The 19,476-nt window shown below is 36.5% G+C and overlaps 1 protein-coding gene across 11 annotated transcripts in view; it reads left to right on the top strand.

Moving 5' to 3' along the window:
- Positions 1–19,476, top strand: part of HNRNPC (heterogeneous nuclear ribonucleoprotein C) — a 55,685-nt gene that overhangs the window by 6,680 nt on the left and 29,529 nt on the right. The window lies entirely within an intron of this gene.

Here is a 19,476-nt window from a genome sequence, read left to right as displayed (position 1 = left end):
TAGAGAATCTGAAGCAGCCTCTTCCCTGATCTGGGCAGGGAGCCCCATGTAGGGCTCGAAATCACAAACCATGAGATCATGACCTGAGCCAAAGTCAGGTGCTCAACCAATCTGAGCTACCCAGGTGCCCCAGTCAAGAAATGCTTCTAAGAGAAGGAACTGAAGTGAAGCTTAGAATTAATAATGCCAGATTATAAAAATTTTAATGCCATGCTAGGGAGTTGTTATTTTATCCAAAACCATTGGTGAGCTATTGAGGTTTTAAACTGGGGAGTGAGATCAGATTTTCATTTTAGAAATCTAATAGTGTGGAAATGGCTTAGAGGAGAGTGAGATTAGAAGTAGGCGATAAGATATTCAAGTACACAGAAAAATAATGAGCTGGCCTCCTCAAAAGCAGTGTAATTGGGATTAGAGAGGAGCTGATAGATGTTGGGTAAACAAAAGGAGATTAGAGTTAAGAGTAGGAGAAAGCAATTTAAATACTGCTTTGTGAGGTAGACATTTGAGTGCTTATTCTGAAAATCACTGTTAGGCTGGGGCATATAGGGATGAACAAAACATTGTTCCCTAGCCCTCTTTGTTATTATAGATCATTGAGCATTTTATAATCTAGAAGGAAAAGAACAGAGTGAGATGATAGGAAGAGAACCAAATTTAGAATATGGAGGTGGGAGGGTGCTGCCAGTGAGAGACCTTAAAGGAATTAGTGTTGAAATTAAGATCTGGAAGTGGATTATCCTACCTAAAAGCACAGATTATTGGGAGAAAAAACTTGGCTACAGAGCAAGAAATAATTGGAAAGATAGGCAAGTACCAAGCATAGTATATAGGTCCTTGTAGGGCCACATTTAATATCTAGATTATTTTGGGAAGAAAAGGAGTCTTTTGAAGGAACTTGAGAATGCTGAGATCCTATTTCTTTGGAATTTCCTTCTGGCTATTGTATGGGGAATGTTAGTAATGAGGACAAAGTTCAAAGAGGACAATAAATTAGAAGAGTTACCAGAGTAGCCAATCAGAATGGTCACTATCTGGTTAATCTCTTAAAAAAAAGCACATAATCCTACTTGCCCAGGTTTTTCAAATGAGTTTTTTTGGGGCATGTATTACTGAGCAGATGTAAGTTGTTTGAAGATGGCAGGTTGATCAGATTGTAGGAATTAACTGGTTACTTCTCTGACAACCCCTTTGGTTCAGAAATGATAGGATTGCTTCCCTATTTGAAAAGAAAAATGAAGTAGACACACAGTTTTTTCCTTTTGGAAGCGATAATATGGACACTTTACCATGTTTGTGTTCATCAGTGTTAAAGTTCTTGTAACCTTTCTTAATTTATTTTAGAGGGGGAGGGGGCAGAGAGAAACTTAAGCAGGCTCCATGCTCAGCACAGAGCAGGGCTAGATCCCACGACCTTGGGGTCACGACCTGAGCCAAAGTCAAGAGTGAGATGCCTAACCAACTGAGCCACCCAGGCACCCTTGTGTGAACTTTTTTAATCATCATCGTAATCTTTGTATAAGTATTCACATTTTGGAGATGAGAATATTGAAGCACAGAATTTTTAAAATTTGCCCAGTTAGACATACTTAGTAAATGGTGACACATGGGTTTAACTCAGGCAGTTAGGCCTACAGATTTCAACTCTTAATCATACTAGGTTGACCTTTACTTGACATATTGAAGTATTTATGGAAAACAAATCTTTATTGGGTTAAAGTACCCTCACCCAATTGTGTTGGACCTCCATTTTTAGACAGTGTCCAACTAAATATCGTTACATATTTTAACTTATGTTAAATGGCATAATGAAGTGTCCAAGGTAATGAATTACTTAGATGTAGCTTTGTGGTATAATCTTATAAAATATTTGCATGTGACAGTATTCTTTTGAGGAAGTAAATACACTTTAAAAGTGAGTTTTAGTCAAATAAATAATTGTATTTATGGTTTAAAAAAATACACATCCTAGAGGGTTGTGTTGCCAAATGCAGCAGTCTTTTTCAGTCCTCATCACACTTGACCAGTTGGTATGATTTAACCAGTGGAGCCACTTTCCTCCTTGAAACGTTTTTTTACTTAGCTTCCCGGTTTTTGTTCTGTTTCTGGGTCATTTCATTCAGTCGGATGATTTTCTATACCGTTTATAAGCTAATTATTCCCATGGTTCCATCACCAGCCTCGGCCTCTTTTGAATGACTTGCCAATCAATCTGTTTAACTGCCTGGCTGACTACTCCCTTTAAGTGTATCAACTTAAAAGTCCAAACCTGGGCTCTTGCAATCCTCTCAAACCAGTGTTGCCTGTTAATGAAACTCCAGTTTTTCTGTCAATTTAGGTCAGATGTTGGTTAGCCATCCTTATCTGTTTTCTCTCATACCTTATCTTTGGCCTTGTGAAATAACTGTCAGTGCTTCCTTTAAAATAAAAGAATTGACCCATACTGCCGTTCCTTGGTCCAGTTTCAAGCTGTCATTGTCTGGTGCACAATTGGAATAGGTTTAGGTTTTTTTTGCCCCTCCCACCAGTTGTGGTAGCTGCATTGGTCCTACTGAAATGTAATGCTTGAAAAATGTATTGCCTGAAGGAGTTTCTTCTTGAAACTCAACTAATAGCTCCTTATTTTCAGTGTTAAAAATTCACTGTGATTTAACAAAGTACATGATCTGTTGTGCTCCTCTTTACCAATAGTATACACACAGTATGCTCTAGCCACGTTGCCTCCTTACTGAGTCTTGAACACACTACATGGTCCTGTCTCAGAGCCTTTCCTTGGAATGTTCTTCCCTGAGACATTCCTAATATTAGGTTCCTCACTTCACTCAAAGGTCATCTCCTCACTGGTGTTTTCCCTCTCTTGGCCCTTCAGGCTTTCCCCCACTAAATACTCGAGCACTTTTTGACAGCACACGTATTAAGAACTTTGTCTTCTTCGTAAAGGTATGAGAGAAATATCTGGAAAGCTACATGTGAAAAAACATTGATTACCTCTGGGCAAGGAGGGATTTAGGGTTGGAAGGAAACTTATTGTGTGCCTAGACTGAGGAGTATAATGAGCAACACTATTTCGTTTCTAATTTAAAAACTTAAAACTCCTTTTGTAGAAATGCTTCAATTCTTCAGATTCTGTGACTGAAGTTAAATAGCTAAGGCCTATGATAGGGGTTTAGTAAACAGTTTTGTAGTTAAATTGAAATGCAGTTTTAAGATAGGTTTGGCTGGAGGCAACTGGGTGGGTCATCCAGTTAAGTGACTTGGGCTCAGGTCACTTATCTCCTGTGGTTCAAGAATTTGAGCCCTGCACTGGTCTCTGCACTGACAGCTCAGAGCCTGGAGCCTGCTTCATTCAGAATCTGTCTCCCCCTCTCTCTACCCCTCCCCCACTTGAATTCTGTCTCTCTCAAAAATAAATAACATTAGAAAAAAAACTAAAGAAATAGGTTTGGCTGTGGTGGAATGAGTTGAGTTGTAATTTGAGGACATGGGTTGTGTGTTTCCTGGAATGGGGCTGTAGACAAAATTTGGAAGAACTTTGTCATTTTCTTAAAAAGTTATTCTCCAGGAATATGCATACATAGGCTTTTCAGAAAGTCATGTCATACATACAGCACATAACATTCAAGTAGAAAAAATTTCTTAATGTGAATATAATATTAACATAAAATTAGATAATCTAAGAATTTTAATAGCTGCATACATTGCATACTTAATATTTTACTTAAAACTATTTGGGGCACTTAGGTTCTTGCCATTTTTCCCTTTTATACACAATTGAACAGTCCTAAAACTAAAATTTTATAAGTGCTTTATATTTTTACATATATGTATGTGGATATTTGATGCTGTTTCAATTTTGTGAAAAATTCTTGAACTTACACAAAGAGGGATATAATCAGTTTCCATGAACTTGATCCAGTTTTAACAGTCCTTGTGTAATCTTGTTTCACCTATACCTGCATCTACTCCCTCTGCTTCACATTATTTTGAAGTAAATCAAGGATTTACTTTTTTGCTTGGTCTTTCTGGACTTAGAGAAGTTCTTTTATTAGAGAAAAGTTTTTTGTTAATTTGAGTGAATCTTGGCATGGTTTTTCTCATAGGTGATAAAATTGAGTTCAGAGTAACAGAAGATGGTCATCTTATTGTCAGTTCTCAAATTTAGGTATAATCCCATGTTCTAGCTGCTTAGGTCTGAGTGATGGAAAATGTTGCAACTTTAATTCATTTCCTTATTAAAAATTACTTCATTATAAAAAATTAAAATTTTATGACAAATATTATTAGTTTGACAAACTCATTTGGTGACAGCCTGACTTCTATTGATTTGATTATTTACAGTCTGTTACATTAAGTGACTGTGATTATGTATATCTATTACTGGATAAAAACTAATACATTTGATTTGACAGCTGAGTGGTTCCCCAGATCCAGGTGGGGTGTAACATTAAAAAAAAAAGGCACAGTATTGGTAAATACTGAAAAATACTGATTTTCCAAACACTTGTCTCCATGGTAGACTTTAAAAAGTATATTTTGGGCACACCTGGGTGGCTCAGTCAGTTGAACATCCAATTCTTGATTTTGGCTCAGGTCATGATCCCAGAGTTGTGGGATTGAGTCCCGTGTGGGCTCCGCATTGAGCATGAAGCCTTCCTTTCTCTCTCTGCTTCCCCCCTGCCCCGACATGCTCTTTCTGTTTCTCTCTAAAAAAAATAAGTAAAATAAAATAGTATAAATTTTATAACTGAAAAGTATAATTTGTTGGAACTCAATTGCAAGATAAAAAAGAAATGAAATCTTGTGAATAAGTATCACTGACACTTTCTATTTGCTATTCAGAATATGGTCTGTGCTCCAGCAGCAACATCATCATCATCATCATTGTCATCATCATCATCATCATAACCTGGAAGTTTCATAGAAATACAGAATTTTATGCCCTATCCTACAACTGATGGGCACATCAAAGAAGAGTACTGGTCTAGACCACTTGCATTCCCTTATTATTGCTTACTTGTGATGTAGACATTTTGATGGGCTTTGTGGCAAGAGGGTTTTTTGGTGTTTGAGGGGAAAGTTGGGGATCACGGTATGTGAATTTGCAGTAATACAATATAAATGTAAAAATTGAAATAATGACTCAAATAGGATTAAGAATCAAGTAATTCAGACGGGTAATTTGATAAATGGTAGATAAGTAGTGGATACCACTGAAGCTAGTAATCAAATATTTGTTGGTGATAAATGATAGCTGAAAAGAGAAATGTTTGAAAAACATAATTTTGCCTATCAATGTGGATCTGTGACTATAATACTTATGAACATTTTTACCTTTTCCCCACGTTTAAAGAGAATATTCAGATATACAAAACAGTATTGTATATTATATATTATATATATACCTAGATTGCCATGTTACCGTTTTCTTTGAGTGTTATTTACTGAACCACTTAAGGGAAATTGCTGATTTAAGACAGATCCCTAATATTTAAAGCATTAATCTCAAGTATAAAGATACTGTTCTCTTGATCAAGAGTTCATGTGCACCTTAACCATTTTGTCACTATTATGCACATAGGTTTTCAGTGATACTAGAAATAAGTACTTCCTGTATTTTTTTTTTTTTAATTATTTTATATATTGCATGTGTCCTTGATGTTTTAGTGTTTGGTCAAGGTTTATTGACTTTACTGAAGTAATTATGAAATGTCGCTCTTATTTCTTTTCCTGTGAAAAGCATTCTTTTACATACTCCTAATACTTGTTTGATACTTGTAGATTTGGGAACCTCTTTTTTTGAAATGGCTTAAAACATCCCCAGAATGGCACCAGGGTGGCTCAGTCGGTTAAGCGTCCGACTTCAGCTCAGGTCATGAACTGAACTGTGACTTCAAGCTCCCACTGGGCTCTGTGCTCACAGCTCAGATTCTGTGTCTCCCTCTCTCTGTTCCTCTCCCACTTGTACTCTGTCTCTCTCTCAAGAATAAGAAGATTTAAAAAAAAATTCCCAGAATGAGTAGATGTTTGTTGAAGGGGAGTTTTGCTATGTAGAAGCTAGTCTAGTTAAGAATATGCTAGGTTTATAACAGAGAAAGACAGATACCATATGTTTTCACTCTTTTGTGGATCCTGAGAAACTTAACAGAAACCCATGGGGGAGGGGAAGGAAAAAAAAAAGGTTAGAGTGGGAGAGAGCCAAAGCATAAGAGACTCTTAAAAACTGAGAACAAACTGAGGGTTTATGGGGGGTGGGAGGGAGAGGAGGGTAGGTGATGAGCATTGAAGAGGGCGTCTTTTGGGATGAGCACTGGGTGTTGTATGGAAACCAGTTTGACAATAAATTTCATATATTAAAAAAAAAAAGAATATGATAGGCTTTGGGGTGCCTGGGTGGTTCAGTAGGTTAAGGGTCGGACTCTTGATTTTGGTTCATGTCATGATCTCGTGATTCATGGGATGGAGCCTTACATCAGGCTCTGTACAGCATAGAACGCTTGAGATTCTCTCCCCCTCCTTTGTCTCTCTTTCTCTCTCTCTGCCCCTCCCTCACTCTTGTGCGCGAGCTCTTTCTCTCACTGTCTCTCTCCCTCAGATCATTTTTTGTTTATTTTTGTGAGAGACAGAACAAGTGGGGATGGGGCAGAGAGAATCCCAAGCAGGCTTCACAGTGTCAGCACAGAGCTTGAAACCATGAACCAGATCATGACCTGAGCTGAAACCAAGAGCTAGACACTTAACCGACTGAGCCACCCAGGCACCCTTCTCTCAAAAATAAATGAAAGTAGCAGCCTTCCCTTTTTTAGGAAAAACAAACGGGATTGCCTGGGTGGCTCAGTCGGTTAAGCATCTGACTTCGGCTCAGGTCATGATTTCACATCTTGTGGGTTCAAGCCCTGTGTCAGGCTCTGCTGACAAGCTCAGCCTGGAACCTGCTTTTGATTCTGTGTCTCCCTCTCTGCCCTTCCCCCACTCATGCTCTGGCTCTCCCAAAAATAAATGAAAAAACACTTAAGAACAATACAATACACTTCTAAAATGCTGAGGTTTGCTTTTTTTTTTTTCTTTTATTTTTAAGTAATCTCTGCACCCAGCATGGGGCTTGAATACACAACTCAGATCAAGTCACATGCTCTACCCACTGAGCCAGCCAGGCATTACCTTACCCCCTTATTTCCTTAAGTCTGATGTAACTGACTGAAACTGACAGGTAACTATTTAATAATGCCAACAGTTGATTATGAAGGTTGAAATGTGGAGAGAAGTACCTGTCTCTGTTGGGACTACTAATGAGATACCTTGAATTTGTGAAACACAATATCCAGTGAAAAATTTGGTTGAGAGATGCCCATTTCCTAAAATTTTATGTAGTTTTGAATTGCTCTTTGTGGAAGGGAAGCACTCAACCATTACAACTTGTTTGTGGGGGGAGGGTGGGTTATAGAAATATTTGCTTATTCTAGGCCAAGCTGTGCATTATAATCCTTGAATTGCAATGTTGCATTAAGCTATCTTTGCAGAATGACGAATTATGAAAGCAATGTGGTTGTTGAAGAAAAATCAAGGAAAAAGTACTTAAAAAATTAAGAATATTACTACATCCTGAGATGTCTAATACTTAGTAATTTAGATAAGTTCTACAGTTGACCTTTGAACAACACAGATTTGAATTGTATGGTTCGACTTACATGTGGGTTTTTTAAAATATAAATGCAGTACTGTAAGCATTTTTCTTAGGGTTTAAAAAAAAATTTTTTTTTTAGTATTTATTTTTGAGAAAGAGACAGAATGCAAGTGGATTAGGGGCAGAGAGAGAGGGAGACCAGAATGGGAAGCAGGCTCCAGGCTCTGAGCTGTTAGTACAGAGCCCGACACAGGGCTCGAACTCACGAGCCGTGAAATCATGACCTGAGCCAAAGTCGGATGCTCAACCGACTGAGCCACACAGGCGCCCCTTTTCTTAGGATTTTAGTAACTCTTTTCCTTATTATTTTTAAGGAGCATGTGAACGGGGGATGGGGGGAGGTAGAGAATCTTAATCTAAGGCAGGAGTGGATCTCAAAACCATGAGATCATAACCTGAGCCAAAATCAAGCTTAACAAACAGTCACCTAGGTGCCCCTCTTGCTTATTGTAAGAATGCAGTATATAACATACACAGAATACGTGTTAATAAACATTGGTAAGGCTTCCAGTCAGCAGTTTTTGGGGAGTCCAGTTCCGTTTGGCTTTTTTATTGCACAGTGGGGACTGGGTGCCCCTTGCCTCCTGTGTTGTTCATGGGACAGCTGTATATCATGTGTGCTCCTTAGCATCTTGAACATCTCTCAATGTCAGTATGTTGTCATTTTTAAATAATTGTTGCTGCTTGTATTAATCAGATTGATGTACTGAAATTCATTAAGCCAGTCCTATATTGTCAGGCACTTATTTTCTAATTTTTCACTGTTAATATGTCCAAATCCTTGTTTGCTTCAGATGAGTTCTCAAAAGTGAGATTGAGCCAAAGAATGTGTACAGGTTTAAGGCTTTTGATAAAAAAAAGTCCCATTGTCCGCTGAAAATAATGGAACCAATTCATAGAAAAAATGTATAAATATGACCATTCCAAGTTTAAAATATTTTTCCTTATTTGGTAAATGAAGTATGGTAATTGATTTCATTTATGTTTTCATTATAGTGATGTTGAATTAAAAAAATCTCCTTAAACCTTTAGTAGTACTTGCTAATAACCTGTTTGTGTCCTTGGCCCATTTTTTTGTTGTTGTTGGTATTTACCAATAATAGTAAATGATGTAGTAGTAGCAGCAGCTGCAGCAACAACACTTCCTGTGTGCCAAGCACCATGTCAATGTTTTCTGTACTTTGTTTATGCCTCCTGCCTCACCAATGAGACAAATACTATCAATGATACTGATTTTACTGTTGAAATGTCTGGTTTTTGGAGGAATTGGCTTCCCAAAGGGTGGTGTACACTATTCAAAGGGGTTGACCTTGAAAGTGAAACAAGTCTGACCCTAGTCTCAGAGCTCTTGACCATTAGGATGTATTCTTTTCATGCATTTTTGTGTATGTTATTAAGAACTTGAGTTGTGGACAAATAGACATTACAGTTTTTTGTAACTTTTATTTTTCGTTATTTTTGTATTTTAGTGTGGGAATGTGTTGTATTTTTATGTTCTATTTAGGAAGTTTTCGTTAGTCACTATTGCAAGTGAAATTTGGTCATGGTGGCCATGGCTTGAACTTGTGGGGATAGGTATCTTCCATTTTGGTTTAAAAAAATTTTTTTTTTGAAAACAGTGTTTACCTAAACTTTTAATTTGCAATTTTTAAAGTTACTGACTCAGGTCCTGTTCAAACCTAAACCAGGATAGGGCTGATCAGAATACAGAAAATACGCAGAAGCATTTGTCAGTTGAGATTGACTTTTGGTTGTCATTGTTTTAAAACTAATGTGACATAGAAAAAATCTTGTGCTATCAAAGGAAAATTGTGTTAATCTTATTAAACTTCTCTAAGTGATTTGGGCAAGATTCCTCAGGGTATGTTGAACAAATCAGGAAGGATATGTAATTGTAAGTGACTGTTAATATTTTAATACTTAAAATCCGAATCTGACACTTCAGGCTGGAACAAGGGTCATTGAAATAGGTCTAAAGAGGATGAGGGACGCCTGGGTGGCTCAGTCGGTTAAGCGGCCAACTTCGGCTCAGGTCATGATGTCGCGGTCCATGAGTTCGAGCCCCGTGTTGGGCTCTGTGCTGACAGCTCAGAGCCTGGAGCCTGCTTTGAATTCTGTGTCTCCCTCTCTCTGACCCTCCCCCATTCATGCTCTGTCTCTGTCTCAAAAATAAACGTTTAAAAAAATTTTTTTTAAATAAAGAGGATGAAATGGTATTCAAAGTGTAAAACCGTGTACTAGATGTAAAGAGACCCAACTCTATAGTCATACAAATAGGAAGTTAGCATTATATTAATGAGTAAGAATTAGGTTTTACTTTATGAATTCTGCATATGTTGACAATACAAAAGTTATTAGCAGAAGCACTAGCATCTGGATAGCATCCAGAGTATATTCCATTCTTGAAAGAGCAACCAAATTTGGGCTGCTACTATGTTCAAAGGGACATTGACAGATTAAATTGTTGCATGGGACTTCTTATTTTCACAGATGGTGAGGATAGACAACACTTTGAACAAGATGATTTATGTTAAAAAGAAAATTTTAGTGCTAATGAAGAGACAAGGGAAGAAGGAACTAAAGAAATTAGTTAAAAGCCAGTTAGGTTTTAGAGTTGAGTATCTTTAAATTGTGGATTCCTTGACTTTGGTGGCAGTTCAAGAAGCTAGATAATTAGTGAGTGAGCAAGGATGTTAGGGGATTTTAACATGTTCTGAAGAATTGTGAGGCTGTTGAACTACATGATTTAGTTTTTTCATCTTAGAGATTCTGGGAATATTTTTAAAACCTACAGTTTAAAATTTGTTGTTGTATTTCATTATTTATACTTTGACAGGAACAATCATAAAAATGTTTATTAAAATTTGAAGGAAACATGTAAAGAAAATACTTAAAGCATCAGCAAAGATAATCACTATTAATATTTGCTATCTTCGTCCATTTTTCTGTCTCTTAGCTATGGGTGTACCTGGACATCTCTATATTTTTTTCATAGTATGTATTTTATATATTTATAGGTTTTTAGCAATGTAGAATTGTTACCATATGTAGTTTTAGAGCATTTATTTTGTGTTTTTCGCTTAGTTTTCTACAACATGTTTTTATTAGGGGGTTATCTAATGTTTTTTGTTATAGGGATCTATAAAAATTACAGGCGTCAAAGTTTCTCATTTTCCGTTCCAAATAGGATGACCTGAAATTAATTTAACATTGTCAGTTGCTTAATTAATGCAAGTATATAGACCTACCCGTTGCTTGGCACTTAACTTTAATTAAGAATTTTCAGGGGCGCCTGGGCGGCTCAGTCAGTTGAGCTTTCGACTTCAATCGGGTCATGATCTGGCGGCTTGTGAGTTCTAGCCCCGCGTCGGGCTCTTTGCTGACAGTTCAGGGCCTGGAGCCTGCTTCATATTCTGGGTCTCCCTCTCTCTCTGCCCCTCTCTGGCTCATGCTGTCTCTGTCTTTCAAAAATAAACATTAAAAATTTTTTTTTTAAATAATAAAGTATTTTCAAAGGAACCTATAGAAACATGTACTGGTTTACTTAGCTATAGCAGAGGAAATGCCATTTCTCTTCATCCAATTGGATGATCATTGTTATATTAGTAAATCTAAGAAAAATGTAATTTTGTTATCTTCTGGGAACTTGTTAAAGTGTGTGACCTTGTATATATCATTTTCCCATTTGCCTAAACTAGCTTTAAGAAACTTTGGAACAGGTAATGTTACACATGTAAAATACACCATCTGTGTTCCAGCCTTGTGCTTGGTTCTGGTAGCTGCTTCTTAGATTGCCATGTTTGTTCTCTATTTGCATTTTTTTCCCGCTACTGAATAATTTTAAAATTCTAGGCATGATACTTCACTTAGGAACTTGAACGTGGCTTCACCTTGTAAGAAGAAAGATAGTATGTATCATCACATAATTATCAAAATAATATATAATATTCAATATTCTCTTGTGTACAGTCCATAATAAAATTCTCTAGTTGTCACCAAAAAATGTTCCCTATCCAGTCAAGGTTCATACATTGCTTTCTTAATCTAGGAAAGTCCTTCCTTTTCCCTATTTTGTATGTATGTATTTATTTTTGAGGAGTTTCAATCATTTGTATTGTTGTATAATGTCTCTACAAACTTGAAATTGATTGTTTCCGTATGTATAGGTTCAAGTATTTTACCAAGAATATTGCATAGGTGATGTGTTTGTTACATCAGCAGGCATATGTCAGATCAGTTGGTTTAAGTGGTGGCATTTATGTCTCCCATTGTAAAAGTACATTTTTCCTGTTAAAATCGTATTCTTTTTGGTAATACTTTGAGATCATGTAAATCCTGTTTCTACTCAACAAGCTTTTGCCCAGTGATTTTAGCATACATCAATAGTCGTCTGAATCAATTCTTAAATTGATGTAATCTTTACCAATCTAACAGTTTTAAGAAGTATCTTTAAAATTTTTCATTTCAGTATGTTTTTCTTTAAAACATTTGATTTTAAATGATTTGAGTTTCCTGCCTTTTATTTTCTCTTCATACTTTTTGGGACTGTTGCATGTTTTGTGTTGAGGTTTTGACAATTGCATATATAATTTTTTACATTTAAATTTTGACCCATTTATAATTTATTTTGGTGTACTGAGTTTGTTTTTAGATGGCTGTGTGCTACCATTTATTGAATTATCTATTTCTCCCTATAATTTATAATATCTTGAGTATTCTTAGTTTAATTCTTAGACATAGCAGTTAGAATAGCTTATCTAAAAATGGCTAGCGTCCCTTTTTGTGACCTGAAAATGCCTTAAAAATAAAGTATACTGTTCTTTTTGCAGACAGATGGACAGTTCATTGTTGGCCAGAGGGAAATAATTGAATGCAATAAAGATAACAGGCAGAGAACAAAGAAAGGGGGCCAGATTGAGTAAGAGGGAACCAAGAGGGACAAGTGATTTATAAAGGGGCAAAATAAGAGCTTAGGATTGTTAAAGGAGGACAACCTAGTGCAGATGATGACACTCTAATTGGGCAGAGAAATTTATAGTATCAGAAAAAGAAACTTTGTCAAGAAATTGTGAAAGGCGGTGTGAAGTAGAAAATCTTTACACTCCAGATTTAGTCATGTATTTTTAAAAATGCCAACTCATTGCTGCCATCTAGTGATACTTTCTTTTTATATTGAAAGAAAGATGGGAAATAACATTAGTCATGTATCTAATTTGAATTGGATGTATAGGGTAGTTAAAGGGTAATAAAGAAAATTTTAAGGCAGAGTTCTGAATTTTCTAGTTTGAGGCAAGTTATTTTTCTTAGTATGATTTGACATCTGATAAGCCATACAGATGTTGTCTTTGATTTATTTTTTTCTGGAGTAAAAGGTAATGTGCTATGAGCAAGTTTCAACGTGATTAGTCTAGGTGTATAGGGTAAGCAGGTAGAGGTTTAGCTGAAAATTTTTTTTTGAGCAGCTGGCAAAAGTTTATTAGAATATAAGATGGGAAAAGAAGAAAATAGTATGAAAGCTCTCTTTACAGAGAGGGGACATTCAAAAGTGAGGATTGGCTGAAATCTTAAGTAGAAACCTTATGGCTTGTGTACTTAGCTTTCTGCTGCTGGGATTTTTGTTTGTAGTAAATATGCCTAAATATTACTACTGTGATACTAAACACAGTCTGAATGAGTGGCACAGTTTTGTCAAGCATTTATCTTTCCAGTCCTTTTCCACTAAAGGTACAGTTCTGGTGTCCCAGACGTAAAAGCAAGGGAGCTAAAGTCTTGGTTCCAGTTATAAATTTGTTTTGGGCCAGCTCCCAGCAAAATTAAGGACTTTCATAACCTATGTTTTTGGGCCATTTGAAACTCTTCATAATCAGTGTAATCTGCATCTCCCCTTGCTGCCCGTCTTCCCAGCAGAATTTACTTGACATTTAATGTGAACTTGAGAGATGGAGTAGTCATTATAAACATCTCCCAAATTTTTAGTTAGATTGGCAGTCCCAAGTTAGGTTGGTCTCGAGGGCAAAGAATCGGGATAGTGCAAACCTGAGAATGAACAGTTGAAATAAAATTTGACAGGTTTGTTTGCATTCCAAACAGATAGAGATTTTATTTACCTTTTTTTTGGTTTTAGGATATAATTGGAATGGCAGGAGTGTGAATAGAAACATTTCTATATCCACAAGTCTTAAATATTTGTCCATCACTGCCACTAAAATCTCTTGGTTTTATTGCTTCAGCATAAAGCCTATGATCAGACACATAGATCCTTTGGTGTAATGCAATAAAGGTAACTGAGTAGTCCTAGTTTAGATTTACTTACAGATAAAACATGCCTTAGATTCTTTGGGATAAAAATATATATGTAAAGTATGTAGTATGCAAACACCTGCGTGCATGTGCATCTGTGCTAGTTTTGAGTGCTACAACCCAGATAACCTTTAGGAAAACGTTCATTCTTTCCTTCCATTGTATTTACTGTGTTCGAATTCTGCTCTTCTGGAAACAAGATCTATTTAAATCTTCAGCAGTGAATTACACAGGATGCAGAGTATCCAGGGAACATAATCATTTCAGAAGTCTACCCTGTTCATTTTACTTTTTTTTTATATAAATTGTTTTAAATGTTTTTATTCATTTTTGACAGAGACAGAGCATGAATGGGGGAGGGGCAGAAAGAGAGGGAGACACAGAATGGGAAGCAGGCTCCAGGCTCTGAGCTGTCAGCACAGAGCCCGATGTGGGGCTTAAGCTCACGGACTGTGAGATTGTGACCTGAGCCAAAGTCAGACACTCAACCGACTGAACCACCCAGGCGCCCCTCATTTTTTACTCTTTGAAACTAATTTTAGGAAAGAACCTTTTTTATTCTGTGTAACTTTTATTTATTTAGATGTTTAAGAAAGAATGAATTTGACTTAGAAATGAGTTCTGTGGGGCGCCTGGCTGGCTCAGTTGGAAGAACATGCGACTCTTGATTTTTGGATTGTCAGTTCAAGCCCCACATGGTGTATAGAGATTACTTACTTCCCTACCTACATACATAAACTTTAAAAAAAAATTTTTTTTTCTGATAACGCCTGAAACTAATACAACACTATATGCTAACTAACTAGAAATAAAATAAAACTTTAAAAAAATGATTTCTCTGAGAACACTTAAAAAAAATTTTTTTTAAGTTTATTTTTGAGAGAAAGACAGGGCATGAGTGGGGCAGGAGAGACAGAACTCAAAGCAGGCTCCTGGCTCTGAGCTGTCAGCACAGAACCCCATGTGGGGCTCGAACCCACAGGCCGTGAGATCATGACCTGAGCTGAAGTTGGGATGCCTAACTGACTGAGCCACCCAGGAGCCCCTCTCTGAGAAAACTTTAAGGATGTTACTAGACTAATTTCATCTATGAGGAATTACAGAACATTTAGAATGTGCTAGCAACTTCTGGTTGTCAGAAAAATGGGAGAAGTTGTGGAATTTATAAACTAGCTTGAGAAACTAGACTATGAAGGTCATAATAAGCATTAACAGAAAGCAGAGTACCCACTGGACAACATTTTAAAATATTATTGCTTTATCTTTTGTAAGCATGTGACTTTTATGTGAATAGTTTATATGTGCTTCCTTTTACCATACAGTTATATATGTTGCTTTTCGACCTAAACATTTAATCATAATTCCCCACATTATTTAAAGTAATTGCCAGATTTTTCTCTTTAAGTTTTTTGTTTGTTTTTGTTGAATCTCTACACCCAATGAGGGGCTCAGGCTCCACCCTGGGATCAAGAGTTGCATGCTTTACCCCATTGAACCAGCCAGGCACACCTAAAGTGATATGCAGATTAGTCTAAAGACTGTAATTGCTGGTAATTAGAATGCTGAGTTAAAAATTAAAAATCTGCTGTACAAAAATGCATGTAGAATATAACATGCTATAGATATTTGTAAGGTAAAACAAAAGTTAACTTGTTCTGCAACTGCTTTTATACTGAAATCTGATGTATGTCTTGAAGACTGTAGCATTTGGATCTGATTATTTAAGCGAGGCAGCACTTCCACCCATATCTTCTTGCCTAGCACTTATTTTTAAAAAGCTAGGAGAAATCTGCCCAATGAGGAAAAATTACTCAAGTGTAAACCTTTATGACCCATAATGTAGCCTCAAATAAATTCATTTACATCTGTTCCATTTCTGTTAGGTCGAGATAAATAATTAGGAAGCAAAACCTCTAATGACTAAAGTCCATAAAAATACAACTCTGCCAACAAGGGTTGCACCTTGGAATGACCTGTGACAGTTGAGAAGTAAATGAAACAACATATTTAAGGAAAGAAAATGCAGTGATAAAATTTCATACCCAGCAAAACTGACAAGTATAGACCACATAGGCCAAATGTTAGTAACATGTAAGAACTGAGAAAATATTCTCATGAATTCTGAGTAATACGTTAGAGATAAACCTGAGATACTATAATTTTAAGTCATGGTAGAATTTAAGCAGTAATATCACAAAAAAGACGTGTGTGTGTGTGTGTGTGTGTGTGTGTAATTGCACTAAGAGTATGAAATTATGGGAAATCCAGACTGGGAAACTTGAGGTTGAATACCCTGTACTCTTCAAAGAAGTTGTTTTGAGTTAAAGGGATGGAAGGGGAACATATCTAAAAGAAGCCATAAAAGACACATCAAATTCGCTTTAATGGGTAAGACTACTAACTAGGGATATACATCAACGTGATAGAATTATTTTGAAAAGAAAGTGATTATGGCACACCTGGGTAGCTCAGTCCTTTGAGCATCTGACTTTTGATCTCAGTTCAGGTCTTGATTTGAGGATTTTGAGTTCGGGCCCTGCTTAGGGCTCTGTGCTGGGCTTGAAGCCTTCACACACACACACACACACACAAAAGCGATAGTTAACTTTTGGAGGTTGGAAAGGGATTGAGAATGGAATGGTGCACATAGAGGGCTTCTTAGTTTTGAGGTTTTGTAGAGGCTCTGGTACCTAGAGATTTTTACAATAGTGCCTTGTACTCACCCACACTTGGAACAGGAAACACACTGTTTCAACTGCTTTTCTTAAAATTGGTTCCCTTGGCTATCCAGTAAATGGATATTTGGGGATTCTTCAATTCCTGAGTCTATTTCCCCCACGTGGGCTGTTGCATGGGCCGTTGGCTTCCTTACCAGCCTTGCATTTTGGCATTTTCATTGGGGTACCTTGACACTAAAGCTCACTATCTAGTTGTTTTTATCTGGGGATTCAGAAAGATCAAAAACTATGCTCTGCTGTTGGTGCTTTCTTTTGAGAATCTGTTTTTGTTTCTTTGCATTTGGGATATTGGTCACTATCCATCCCTACCTCCCCAACAGAGATTTCAGGTTTAAGGTACCTTAAGGATTAGAGGTAGGGTGAAATGTGAACTGAGATAATTTGTATTTGTAAAATTTGGGGGAATCTGTTCCTCTCTTCAATAAATTTTTTTTTTTTAATGTTTGTTTATATCTGAGAGACAGACACAGAATCTGAAACAGGCTCCAGGCTCTGAGCTGTCATCCTAGAGCCCTACATGGGGCTCAAACCCACGAGCTGTGAGATCCTGACCCAAGCCAAAGTTGGATGTTTAACTGACTGAGCTACCCGGGGCCCTTTCAGTAAAATATTAAACAGTAGTATTACTAGAATGTAAACTCTGAAGAATTGTAGCTGTTGCTGTTTTTCCTCTGAAGTAGCCTTGGTGGCTCGTACTTCTCAGATACATTTTCAGTGAAAAAATGTATTTATTTGTACTAACCCTTTTTTTTTTTTAGGAAGATGTGTTTGTCCTTGAACCGGGATTAATGGATCGTTGTGGGTTCATTTGTCTTTACTATTGCTCATATTTTGATTAAATCCTTACAGTGAGTATGGGCATTGAAAGCTATACCATTCACTTTAGCCAAGCCTTTGAAGTTGAGGTCAATATATTATTTTTCTGTTAACAATTCGTGATTCTTGTAGCCAATTTAGAAACCATATATAATCACCTAAAAGATAAAATCATATTCTTAAACTCAGAGATGGCACCCAAAGTTACCACCTTCTTATTTGTGTCTGGATGTTTCTTTACTGGCCTTTCCAAATGGAGTTGCTTAAGAATTAATCCGTAATGCCCAGTGGCATTCTTTATATATAATGATTTCTATATTTCTAGATTGGTACAAGCTATATACCTACCATCTTTGTGAAAATTGGAAAAACAGTCCTATAAGTCCATTTGTTTTGTGGTTCCAAGGAGTATATTTGAAGCAGGCATTAATGTCCATTGTTTGGTGGTTTACCCTCTTGTTCAGTATACTGATAGCATGTAGAACCATCCTCTTTTCCCTTACAGGTAATTTCTAATTAAACCCAGGAAGATTTTTTCCTGTATTTATTATTATTTACCATAACATGTAGAATATATGTTTGTTTCTCATGAAAAACATTTGTAGAAACCTGGCTTAAGTTGTCCCCATTTACAATAATAGGAAACTTTAATGGCCAGCAGTAACATTTGAAACCAGTTACGCCTTTCATTTCATTTTTGTTTTTGGTGTTCTAAGGCTTTCTGGCACTCACACTTAGAGTTGAAAATGTGACTGCTGTTTGATAAATTTTTATTTCTTAGTCTTAAAATTTAAGAACTGTTTATAAAGCTATAATTTAGAAACCAAAATCAAATAAAGACAATTTCTTGAATTTTAGAATGGCTAGGAGGGAAAAATGGTTTTGGCAGCTTTAAAATCAGTACTGTTTGTGGGGCGCCTGGGTGGCTCAGTCGGTTAAGCGTCCGACTTTGGCTCAGGTCATGATCTCATGGTTTGTGAGTTCAAGCCCAGCATCAGGCTCTGTGCTGACAGCTCGAGGCCTGGAGCCTGCTTCCGATTCTGTGTCTCCTCCTCTCTCTGCCCCTCCCCCACCGGTGCTCTGTCTCTATCAAAAATAAATAAATGTAAAAAAAATTAAAACAAATCAGTACTGTTTGAAAGGACTAGGTGTTTTAAGGGTCAGAATATTAGTGGTCCAAAAAAAAAAAAATACCAGTGGTCTGTATAAATGATGTTGTACTATTTTGTTAACATACATATATAGAATATATTTTTACATAATCCATGAGAACTAGTTTGTCATGATTTTTCCTGAGGATTGGAAAGAGACTGATATCTGATTTGAGTTTCAAAAGGATGAATGGGGAAAAATTAATCTTAAGAATGTTACTCTAAATCTAAAGTGGGTTCATCTTCAGTTTGGTAGTTGGAGTGGGAAGGGGCAGCAGATAAAAAAGCTTAAAGAATGTCAAAACTTTTCTCACATAAAAAAAGACCTAAGATGGTAGTATCATGAATCTCCATGTAATTGTGATTGAACCTTTATAACATACATAAAGATAATTTTTGTTTTGAAAAAGTCTGAGGAAAGTATTTTTCTTGGTTCCCTTTTGATTCATGCAGTGTTCTACTTACTAGTTTTATCATCATCATCATCTAGTAGTAAATGTCCCAACTGTATTTTGTAGATTATCACATAAAAAGTAAAGTAGGTCAAGAGTCAGTACATTGTGTAAAGTGCTAGTACTGATATTGGAGATACCTCTGGCATATTATAAGTCAATTGAAGTACCTGGCAATAGTTCCAGAGTGAATGAGTTGGGGCTATATATTGCTTTAGTATAATAAGGTTAATTATACTTGAGGGTGTCAGCTGCCCACATTTATCTAGCTAAAGAATGGTTGTTTGTGGGCAGAATTCAGAGTTTTATATATCTTTGGAATAGTTGAGACTCGTTTT

The sequence above is a fragment of the Prionailurus viverrinus genome, chromosome B3 (assembly GCF_022837055.1).
Source record: "Prionailurus viverrinus isolate Anna chromosome B3, UM_Priviv_1.0, whole genome shotgun sequence".
In the NCBI taxonomy this organism is placed as follows: domain Eukaryota; kingdom Metazoa; phylum Chordata; class Mammalia; order Carnivora; family Felidae; genus Prionailurus; species Prionailurus viverrinus.
Note: the sequence above shows the minus strand (reverse complement) of the source record. Positions and strands in the feature narration are given on the sequence as shown.